Raw genomic sequence first — 12,748 nt, forward strand, 5'->3', positions numbered from 1 at the left:
TACTCGTTTCTCCCTCCAAAAAAGAACGAAAAATATAAACCGGCAGCGTCGTCCCCCCCCCCCCAAAAAAAAAGGTGACCATAAAGTGGGTGCATTTCTTCGTATCTTGGAAACTCCTGGAATTTTAAACGTTAATGGTAATTTTAAAATATTTTCTGAGGGTAGAAAGAAAGCCCCCCCCAAAAAAAAAATGGTGGCCATTTTCTGTTAAATTATTATAGAAAAGTGATCCCCCACTTTTTTAAAACTAACATTTCTTCATATATTGGAAACTACTCGTTTGTCGAAACTTTAAACGCTATTTTCGTTTTAGGTGCCTCCGAAAACCTATCCAAGTGGTAATTTTACAGGAATTTTTTAGGGTGGAGTGATTCTTCATATTTACTCTAAATTCTAAATTAATTGTTTTTTGGGCGCTTCTACAGAATTGGGACGAGATTTTGTGGTACTTGTACAGTTTAATCAAAACATTAAAAAATGAAAATATCGAAAAAAAAAAGGTTATATTGTACGTATCTGTTTTGAACTGAAGATCTCCGAAAAAAAATTTCACTTAATTTGATCGAGTAGTTTTTTTTTTGTTTGTTTGTTTTTTTTTTTTTTACAGCGGAAAAACACGTTTTTATGACAGCACGTTGAAGACAGACATTTTGGCTTTTTTCTTAATTTTTGTTAGGAGTTTAGAAACGCCACGGGGAGATAACTCCAGTTAAAGCGCCGACACTCCCTCCCCATCTTTAATACTAGCTTTTCTTCCTAAAAATCGAACCTTTTGCTCGGTATCATAACAAATTGTTTTTTCGGAGAACTTCATTCCATAACGGATACGTACAATTTAAACTTTTTTTTCGATATTTTCATTTTTTAATGTCTTGATTAAACTGTATAAGTACCCGAGATTTTGTAGTCGATAAGTGGAGTTTTCAGATAAAAAAAAAAAAAAAACGATGGTTTCAACTGATTTTTGTTTTGTCAATTCTCATAAGTTACGATGGTAGCTTTCAAATTATGCAGTCAATATTACTGAATTATTAAACAAAACTTTAATCGTGTTTCCGCCATCTTGTTTAAATCCAGACAAAGATTTTTTGAATTCTCCTGTGTTTTATGATCGTTTTCATCAGATTCTATTTTTTATTTCCTTTAATAAATAATTTTCTACCTATCAATTTTCGTAATTTTTGGATAAAATCATCTTAAAAACACGAGGAATATGTAGATACCATTGTTTTCATATGAAATTCAGTAGGTGTATCAGAATTTTTGTAGGAATTTTTGACACCCCTAACACGAAACTGCGAATAAAATATAAAAATTTCGTAATTTCTCTTTTAAAAGTGGGTTGTTTATTTTCTTTATGGATTATACTTCCAAAATAAACTATTAAAGTTGTTTTAAAAGTAATAGAAATATTTTTTTTAAACAGTAATGAAATTAATTGAATTTTACGAGTTCAGTATTTTTCAATTTTTAAACTTTAAAAATCTATCAAAATTTTTCTATTGGGTCTATTTTTACGATATTTTCAGAGTCAATGCGAAATTTTATGCTCTTTCCAATAAATCGAATATAATATTTTAGACAAACGTTTTTTTTTTTTTAATTCACGCCCCCCATTTTGAAATGTCTATTAAAAAGTGAATAATTAATTTACTCACCAAATTTTATATATCACAAATTGAAGATAAAAGATCAATAAATAATATATTCTAATTTAAAACAAAAAAAAAACTGTTTTTTTTTTTTAGAAATTTACCTGTCAAATCCGAAGTTTAAAACCTTTTTTTTTTAAACCATGTTTTTTTTTTTGTTTTTGTTTTTTTTAATGAAACCTTGGTCCTTGCTCGTTTAATGGAAAAAAATAGGGTTTGAATTACATTTTTCGAGTAGTTATAAGCTTGGAAAGACAGGGGGGTCGAATTATTCAATATTTTTCACAAATTTTCCGACACACCTAGAAATTCAGTATTACGATTTCCGAAATTTCGTTCCAATAGTGTAGAAGCGCCGTTTTTTTTTGTTTTTTTTTTTCTTTGCTGTGTCAAGTTTTACAAGGTATTTACATGTAAATTCGCCGTAAACAGTATAATTTATGGGAGGGGACAGCGTGTTAATCTACAAATTAACTACCAATAATAATAATAACAACAACAACAACAATAATTTAGAAAGTACGGCAAATCAAAAGAACGACTGACTCAAAGTCTACAATAAACATGTCCGGTCATATTTGGTTCCTGATATTGAAGATATCCCGTTTTGGTCTATTAGGAAATAGATGCTTGTCAAGATAAGCTGACAGATCGATTTTTTTTTTTTTTTAATATGTTATTTTAAGCAAAAATAACATAACATACGTTTCCTGTCGAAAATCGTAATATACTTGAAAATTATGAAAATTCGAATAGAAAATTATTTATAATTAAAAGTAATTTTTACGGAAATTGAGTAAAATGGCATTTCCCCAGATGTGAACACCTTGAAAATTGTGAATACAGGAGACATATTTATCTCCCCTTTTCACTGCTTTAGTGCTTTAATGGCGACGTTTTGTTTTAGCCGATAGCGATAAACGTTTTCTGTTTTCAGTGGAGGAGAAATCCTTCACGACTGAGACCATTTTTGTTTTTGTACCTTTTCTCCACGTTAAAAAACGACCCTGGTGTCTAACTCTGTCCCGTGGGGAGGCATTGTAAATAGGTACTCTTTGCATTTTCGTAACTTTTGGATATATTACTATTTTCGACATAACAATTAAGTAAGTATTGTTGTTTTGGCTAAGAACCACATATTTAAAAAATAAAAATCAATCTGTCGACTATCTTAGCAAGCAACAGGAAAAGTTATGTAGTATTTTATTTTAAAATAATTATTCAAATAGGTTGGTCCTCTGGTCCATGAATGGTCCATTTTATTCAGGATAATATAAGAAATCGTTTTCGTTGTTGTTTTGTATTTTAAATAAATTATTTTCGAAAAATAAGTAATACAATATGCGATTTGATTGAAAAAAGATCGAAAAACTGAAATATAAATTTAATCATGCTATTGACGTATCGTAAACATGTGATTTGATTTTTTTTTTTTTTTTTTACAGGAGGAGAGATCGAATTTTCTTTTTCTTTTTTGTGGGGGGGTATATTTTTGTTGGATGGGAGGGGGAGACAATTTTTTGGTATTTATGCACTTATGTTACCGTGCTGACATAATAACGTTATTATTTAGAAAGCCATTAACATGGGGGGGGTAATTATTCTGTACTTTCACCTAACAATTCAATAATAATAAAAAAAAAGAACATTGTAAAACTTGAATTTAATTTGAAAATACTATTTTTTAAAAAAACACAGAAATAAGGTGGTAACATAAGCATTTTTTTTTTTCTTGTAATGTTAAAATGGTTGAAGTTTAATGTTATGTACCAAATCTGACCCGATACCGTTTGCTGCGAATCTTGAGTCTGGCGTTCTTCTGGTTTACCAAAAGTACTTACATATATAGCATTAAAACTTGGGTGACGTTTGTGGGTAGCGTATTTGCTTGTCACTGTTCACACTTTTCATCTGAAGTAGCAATAGAAATCCGTTATGATGTCGGAAAATTAGTTTTAATTTTTCCAAAAGTTGCCATTTAGATCCATTTTTAAGTGACTTTTTTTTTTGTGATTTTCAACCAATGTCACACTTAAGAAATTATATATTTCATAATTTATAACAAATACTGTTCCCAATATACTTCGTAATTTTCGCGGCGTTAGAACTTTTCGCGCGCCAAACACATGTCTAAAGTTGTTACTAACAACAACAATCCGTTTCCAGGAAGTTCGTGATCACGTGACAACGCTTAAAGTACCTTTAACATTTGTTTTTATTTCGTTTTATTTATTTTCGAATTAAAAATAATTACCCATTAAAAATGACTGTATAAAGAAATTAAAGCCGATAAAACACAGTCGATAATAAACCAAATATGCTGTATATGGTTTTTAATGTTTAGCTATCGTCAGCTTGTAGGGTTGGGGGGGGGCTGTTTTTACCGTGTTGTTGTTGCTATCGTCGCGTAAAAAAGGCCGGCGCTTCTACAGAATTGGGACGAGATTTTCGGAAATCGTAAAACTGAATTTCACATAAAAACCATGGCATCTACGTATTCCTCGTATTGGGTTTGTATTACTATACACATAGATTCGAAAAAGTTGTCAAAAAACAAATATATAACAAATAAATGTTATCAAAGGCAAGATAAGTTACTTTTCTGCCAAACTGGATATATTTTTTGTGTTTTTATTCAATGTAACATATTTATTCAGCTCGAAAAACATACAGTGTTCACCGATGCATTCGAAAATTCAAGATGGCGTCTCACACCCTCTTTAACACCGTAAGTATGGAAAAAGGTGTTATAAATAAAAAAACTATACAAAATACTATTAAAACCCCGCCGAATATATGTCAACCTATGTCACGGTAACATATATTGAGCGAGTTTTTAACAGTATTTTATCCGGTTTTTTATTTATAACATCTTTTCCCACACTTACCGTGTTAAAGAGAGAATAAGACGCCATCTTGAATGTTCCAATACATAAACACTGTATGGTTTTCGAGTTGAATAAACATGTTACTGAATAAAAACACGAAAAATATATTCAGTTTGGTAGAAAAGTAACTTATCTTATCTTTGATAACATTTATTTGTTATATATTTGTTTTTTGACAACTTTTTCGAATCTATGTGTACAGTAATACAAACCCCTCGTGGGTTATTTTTAAGATGATTATATCTAAAAATTACGAAAATTGATAAAATAGAAAATTATTTATTAAAGAAAATAAAAAATAGAATTTGATGAAAGAAAACGATCGTAAAACAGGAGAGTTCAACAGGGAGGTAATTTTCCGTTCGAATTAAACAAAGATGGCGGCAATTTTTCACCTGCTAACACAATTAACACTAACACGTGCTTCTACATTATTGGGACGAGATTTTGTAATCGATAAATAGAGTTTTCAGATACAAAAAAAATTTTAAACCAATGGTTTCAACTGATTTTGTCAATTCTAGTAAGTTACAATGGAAGCTTCCAAATTTTGCAGTCGAAATTACCTAAATATTATTGAATTATTAATTAAAAAAAAAAAAAAGAAAGGAACTTTGATAGTGTGAGCAGGTGGAAATTTGCCGCCATTTGTTTAATTCGAATGGAAAATTACCTCCTTGTTGAATTGTGTTTTACGATCGTTTTCAAATTTTATTTTGTATTCTTTAAAAGATTTTCTACCTCGTCAATTTGCGTGATTTAATCATCTTAAAAATACGAGGAATACGTAGATACCATTATTTTCATATGAAATTCAGTATTACGATTTCCGAAAATCGGCGCTTTCTGCAGAATTGGCCTATTTTGAAAATCGTTCGGGAACAAAATGACGCAGGGGGTTGTATTACTGTTAGGCACCGCCAAAAATGGCCGCAAAATCAAGTTGTTGTTGTTTTTTAAAACTAAATTACATTTATTAAAATCCATTATTTCTGAGTAACTTTTTTTTTCCAGAAAGATAAAACCCTGAATTTTATTATATAGAAAACAGAATAATGTAAAACTTTTTCTACTATTTTTAATTCAATTTTAAATGTTAAATTTTCCCAAAAAGTTAACAATTGTTATTTTTTGTCTTGCACAAAAAACGTACTTAAATATTTAAAAAAAAAGGGTTTTTGAAATAATTTATTTATTCATTTATTGTCTAACTAAGATTTAGGATGATTTTCTAAGAGAATATGCAAAAATATTATAATATAAGTACCTGAATTTCAAATAATTCCACTTATTCATATATGTAACCAGATATTTCGCGTCGCCGAAGAGTTCAGATCGACTCTGTTTAAAGTTTCTTTCGATGAGACGAAAACTATGGAAGACTAAACAGGCCAAAAAAACTTATTTTTCAGTGACGAAAATTTCAATGTATTATTAAGCTGAGGCTGGCCAGTACCAGATGGGTGACCATTTGTATGAGTTTGGTTTTTAATGTGTATGTGTGTGGGGGCTAGGCTCCCCAAAATGGGGGGAGGGGGCAATTTAAAGCAGAATAAAAAAAAATTATTTCAGCGCGTTTGGTCCACCGTAGTCGAAAGGCGGCAAACGTTTTCAAACGAGATCGAAAAAAATGATGCTATTTTTAACACAAAGGGCACAATATTTATCGAATTTTTTTTTTTTGTATCGATTATTCAAAGCATGCTCTATTTAATAATGGTCATGCATTATTCGGCTCTCTAAAAAAAAATTGTTAATTTATTTATCAAAAATTTTAAAATGGCTTTTTTCGTATAAATATAAAAAAATTTTTTTTTTTGTTTTGCTTAACTTAAATTAATTATTTTACTTAACATATTCACCGAATTTCACACTTCAAAACTCAAAAGCGGGATAATTAAACACAATCGAAGTTCTGATATTCAGACGTCAAAATAAGGTATGCAAACAATTTTTTTTTTTTTTTTTTTTTTAATCTATAATTCTGTCCCTTACAACAACACAATATGTTTTGTTCAGTTTCAGATGATTATTTTAAGCATATTTGTTCCCACTTCAAAACAAGGGGGGGGTTGTAAGCAAAAAAAATATATATATAAATATCGTTTATGAAAAATAAGTACACTGTTATAAAGTTCATTCTTCTCCTAATAATCGCTGAAAATTTCGTATTGATCGGATAATTACCTGATTTTTGGTAGATTTTTAAAAAGACGGTCCGTCAAAAAGTACTGACCTGCCCCCCCAGTTTTGGCGGTGCCTAATTACTGTACACAGATTCGAAAAAGTTGTCAAAAAACAAATATATAACAAATAAATGTTATCAAAAGCAAGATAAGTTACTTTTCTACCAAACTGGATATATTTTTTGTGTTTTTATTCAATGTAACATGTTTATTCAGCTCGAAGTGTTTACCGATGTATTGGAAAATTCAAAATGGCGACCGACTCTCTCTTTAACACGGTAAGTTTGGGAAAAGGTGTTATAAATAATAAACTAGCCAAAATAGTATTAAAAAACCACCGAATATATGTCAAGTTATGTCACGGTAACATATTGAGCGAATTTCTAATAGTATTTTGTCTATTTTATTATACCTTTTCCCAAACTTACCGTGTTAAAGAGAGAGTCTGTCGCCATTTTGAATTTTCCAATACATCGGTTAACACTGTATGTTTTTCGAGCTGAATAAGCATGTCAAATTGGATAAAAACACAAAAATTATATCCAGTTTGGTAGAAAAGTAACTTATCTTGCCTTTGATAATATTTATTTGTTATATATTTGTTTTTTGACAACTTTTTCGAATCTGTGTACAGTAATACAAACCCTAAAATTTTTTTAAATTGCTGAACGACGATTTCTCGACGTTCATGTATACGAGCGGTACCCCTATATATTTTTATTTTCATCTTTTTTTTTTCAATTTTTTAAGACTATTATCGAAGGTACACTAATCTACTAAATGATATAAAAAAAAAATATCACTATTTAAATATTTGTATGGAGTATACTCAGTTTTTAAGGCAACGTCCTAGTAAATCGATCACCTATTTTAGAACCACTCAACGTTTTTAGGATAATTTTTTTTAATTTAGCCCCCCCCCCCATTTCGTTTGAAATTTGCCCTTTTCCGATTATTTTATGTACATATTTCTTCAAATTTCGCCACCCGACATTTACAAAGGTTTTGCGCGGACGAATATTTTTTTCGATTTATTTTTTTGATACACAATCAAATTTCGTCACCCGACATTTACAATTTTTAAAACCCTCGTGGTCTACCATGCACTATTAGTACTTTGGTATACATACGTGTGTGCAGGGTCTAATACCTTAAATCGATCCTCCATATTGAAACCACTCGACCAGAACACGCACGCCTTTGATATAAAAGATTTTTCGTTTATCAATTTAGTGATAATAATTAATGGTTAAAATAAAGACCTTCAAAACGTTGATTTTTAGGGGCATTCAGGTCTGTATTCCTTATTGATTTCACTGGTTGTTTTCACGCTTTTTACATAAAATCGGAAAAGAGCAAATTTGAAGCGGAATTGAAAGAAAAAAAAATGCTCAAACACTTTTTAAAAGGCTAAATTCGCGAAATTTAGCTCAAAAACGTCGAGTGGTTCCAAAATAGGTCACAGATTTACTAGACTGTTGCATTAGAAACGGAGTACCTTCTACAAATATTTAAATATTGATTAGACATTTGAGGATAGTGTCTAGTCGGCATTCAAGTTCTCTCCATAAGAATGTCTGTATTGTAAATTCATCTTGGCTTCGATGTCCAAAATAAAATTTTTAAAAAACAACAAAAAAAAAAACAGTGTCCACCACTCTGCTGTCTAATTTCTTCCAACTGCAAAACGACTAGGTCTTTCTGTCACCAAATCATAAATTACCAAGTCTCTATCAAAGTCAGGATTTTATACTACAATAAGCAGCATCTCATTTGCATAAAGCGATCAGTTGTATCAGCATAAAACCGAAAAGGCAGCCATTTGTTTTTCTTTCTTTCGTTTTGGTCTGCATGGGACAGCACAAGAAACAGGTGTGTACTGATGTTTTAATGCCTTTTCATTATCTTATCACTTTGTTTTTCCTGGAGATGGCGCATTCTACCGGATGCCAAACATTCTCCCATTAGTTTAGTTACTTCAAGTGAGAGATCTTTTTAAGATTCTAACCGACCCTTTAAGTGCTATTGTTTGTATCTCTTTTGCACTTGGTGTTGTGTAGTTGGGGTCTTTTAAAGATGATGAGAGGAAGATAGAGAAGAGACATTCCTACATTTTACAGCCTGTGGTTTCTTATAACATATATCACAGGAGGAGCGAATGATCAGTTCTTTTGACACTGGAGGAGACAGTCATTATTTATGATGGAGAGGGGGACACATTACTTAGATGGGTTATGCAAAGTTCATTAATAACCATGACGAGTGGGAACAGAGTTCATTATAAAGATGATTTCGTATTACCTTAAATTTGGTAGAATGATGACACGAAGACGGCACTTACAAAAATATGAGATGTTATTTTATTCCATTTGACCGGTCAAAATGATGATGACATCCAGGAATTCAAAGTTGTTTCTACATGTTCAAAACTTTCTCCCTCGCTTCCAAAGGGACCCTCCTCTGACCATGTTAGCTCTGCCTCCTATCTTCGTCTCCAACTCTGTCTCACTCATCTTTTACTCTAGCTCCTATATTGAGAATTCATTTCTGCCATGACGTCATGTGTGTCCAAAAACGTGATTGACCCATGTGGCCTGAACATGCGTGGTTCGCACATGTTTCCAAACCATTTCTGCAGACAAAGAATTCTTACTAACCTATTTTTTTCCTAACCTATTTTTCAACATATTTAAATTGCATTGTTCTTTATTTTTTAGCTGACCTTATTTTAATTCAGTTTTCATAAAAAGAATTGAACAATTAAAATTCCTTTTACAACAGCATATCTAAACTGTTTTATGTGAAACTGAACAATGCCAAATTCCACATTCCATTTCTGAATCTATTTCTGAACCTTGCTTACAAAGTTCGAATCTCAGTCTATCTAATGTTTTTCTTACAAGAAAAGGGGAACCTTTTCTTGTAACATTGGTTCACTGGGTATATTCGCCAGCTAATTACATGTATGATTGTGTGTGTTAATTGAGAAATAGCTTTCCCCAACCCAGTCCAGGCCAGTTGATGGAGGAGTTGGTCTAAGTACATTTTCAGCTAAGAACAGGCCCTATAAATGGTGACTCTCAAAGAAGCTGAGTAATCTTAGGACTGATGAAATAAATGCGCCCTGCAAACTGAGTAATAAGTGTTGGACCAAATCACCTAACAGGGACATTTCTCTGAGAGAGGAAATAAGTCATTATTTATGAGTGTTACAGTGTTTTTAGCTTTCTTTTCTTTTTTCTTTTTTTTTTACAAAGGAGTCACCACTTATCAAGGCCCAGAGGCCACTCGAGGATAAGGGTTAATGAGTGTACAGTAGTTAATGAGACAACATCGTAGTAATCATTCGTAGTAAGAATTTGGGTACTCATGCACTTATTGATACATGCTGAAATAATGTTATTATTTAAAAAGCCATTCTTAACATGGGGAGAGGAGGGTGTTTTGTACTTATTCTGTACCTTAGCCTAACAATTGAATAAAAAAAAACATATTATAAAACTTTAATTAAACTTGGAAATACGATTTAAAAAATAGCACGGATCAGTAAGTGCATTAGCACCAAAATTTTGTAAATTGGATTACTTAAGAGGAACAGCTCATCAAGAACTTGTTTACGTTTAACTTGAAGACGACCATATTGTAGTCAGCTGGAAGGTAGGGAAACGGAAAAGAGTTCCACAGGTGTTCAGTTCTAAGAAACTTTGTTCATGGAATCTATTTAGATGTCTGATAAAGAATGGAGGAAATTATTGATAGTGGTTTCAGCTAAATGAATGTTTTTCGTAAAAGTTTGGCAGGAGCAACCATAAATTGGAGCTCAGACAAACACTTGCCATGGTAATAACAATAAAGCAGAGACAGGCTCGCAACATCTCTTCTGTGAGAAAAGGTTGCAGGGAAGAGAAAAGGGCATTCCTCACTAGGCTACGAAGTTTATTTTGAATCCTGTCAAGGCAGGATAAGGTCTTTCTAGCAGCTCCTGTCCAGATGTGGCAACAGTACTCCATCTTGGGACGTACTTGGCTTTTATACAGGTAGATAATTGCATCAGCAGTTAGATATCTACTCGAGCAATAGAATGATTGCACCATTTTTCCAGCAACAGATTTGATGTACGCGTTCCATTTTATTCTCTCACACTGCAAGAACTTAGGCACCAGGATCACAAAGTGGGATTGAGAGTCGATGACCCAGGGGAGGGGCACTCTGACCTGTAAAAAGTGCTTGGGCAGTTCCATCAACATTCTCCAGTAATGATGCTTCAGGCGACTAGCAAATAAGTAACCCCTTCTCAAAGTAAGAAGTCAAGACCTGCACAGAACTAAATTCCCATTGCAAAATCAACAGGGACTGGTCTAATCTCTGACTTTGGGGGTCAAGGATATGTAAGCTCTGTCATGAATTTCAGCTCAACATTTTATTGCAGGAAACATCTGTCTTTATATGCGCTCGAGGTGGATCAAAATGGCAAATTTGACAAATTCAAAGAAATTACTTCGATTGACTCAAAATGATGTTATGTTTTTGTGAATTCAAGTGAATGTATGTGCACAGAAACGATTGTAATCCTAGTTACAATCTTCAACTTCAGCCAACTATTCCACAAGAAGTAATGTAATAATGGTGTGTAGAAAAAGCATTGCCCCTCGAACCTGGAATCTGTTCAATACAAAAATATGAAAACAGGAAGATAAATGTAAATTTAGGCACTATTGGAGTTTAAGGTGACAACCTAAAAAGACGGGTTTTTTTTTCTGTGGCCGAGACATTCTCATTCACATGAGTTTGTCACAAAGACAATGAAAAGAAAAATATGATGGCTGTTTGGGCGAAGAAGGGAGCAAATTGTGTCAGTTATTTTTTCTCTGATTTCAACTATTCTGGCTGTTCTGGTGAAGATGCCGCTGTTTCTGGAGGGAGAAGCATTGGCCCTCTTCTTGGAGATGGACGAAAGCATCCAACAGGACATCGAGATGATATAATTCTTAAAAAAAGTATTTCTGGATGGTGTTTACAGCATATGTGAAGTTGACCATAGTTAGATGGGCTGGCGACAAACACAACCATCAGATGGTTGGACTGATTGGCTAGCTTTGAAGGAGTTGTTCTCAAAGGCTTGTAAAACTGATTTTTGTTATGGAGTTCCCTGATGCCATCTCCATCAAACTCCAGCAGGCACCAAAAATCGAGACTGATTATGGGAGACCTGATAAGAGTGAGGGCGCTGACGTCAACTAGGGTGAATACCACCATGTGGTCACAGTCACGAGTCCATCCAGTAATAAATCTGCCATTCCTACCAGGAGCAGACCTAACATTAGTGTAAACTGTTAAAGATGCAGCTGCAAAGGTTACATAGTAAGAGACCTTTTTTTTTTTTACAGTGGTCACCACTTATCAAGGCCCGGAAGCAGCTCAGGGATAAGGGTTACTGCCAGAGATTTGGAACCCATTGCCACCAAGTTGGCAAGGTTGGACACTGAATCCAGGACTGTTCAGGAAACGAACAAGAGGATGAGGCAATAACACCAGCCTCCCCGAAAAAGATGTAAATGCGATGTTAAGCATCAATCGTAGACAATACACAAAAGTAGATGCGAATCAATGTCAATCCTGGAAGACAGGAAAGGTGGATGTCATGATGATTGGAGGTGCAGGAAAGTCCCGACATGTGCAGCTATTTCCATTATTGAATCTGATTTCACTGCTACATTTGACCATTGGAGATGGGCATATGACACCTCAAGGACTTTGTGATGGAGTGGCTTCAGAAATCTGATCAGGAACTCCGAGTATAGATGGACAAGAGTTGGAAGAAAAACTCGTACTTCCTAAGGGGATAATTCCATTGATGGCCATGATTTAGTGGAATAAGACAAACGCAAAGGTAATAGACTATTGCGAACTTAACAATCACTTAGATGCCTTCACGGATAATGCAGATGTCTGTGCTGCTAAAATGTGTGACTAACACCAGAAGGGGGCTAACATATCGCTGCTGGACCTCAAAAGGGCATAT

The 12,748-nt window shown here is 33.2% G+C and overlaps 1 protein-coding gene across 1 annotated transcript in view; it reads right to left on the reverse strand.

Moving 5' to 3' along the window:
- Nucleotides 1-3,816, reverse strand: part of LOC145254614 (uncharacterized) — a 1,033,347-nt gene extending 1,029,531 nt beyond the window's left edge. Inside the window, exon 1 of the mRNA XM_080113229.1 lies at nt 3,494-3,816. The gene's annotated coding sequence lies outside the window, so the exon portion shown is untranslated. The remainder of the gene's footprint in view (nt 1-3,493) is intronic.
- Between the last annotated feature and the right edge of the window lie 8,932 nt (nt 3,817-12,748).

Source organism: Euprymna scolopes, chromosome 3 (genome assembly GCF_053919585.1).
Source record: "Euprymna scolopes isolate OS-2025 chromosome 3, ASM5391958v1, whole genome shotgun sequence".
NCBI lineage: Eukaryota > Metazoa > Mollusca > Cephalopoda > Sepiida > Sepiolidae > Euprymna > Euprymna scolopes.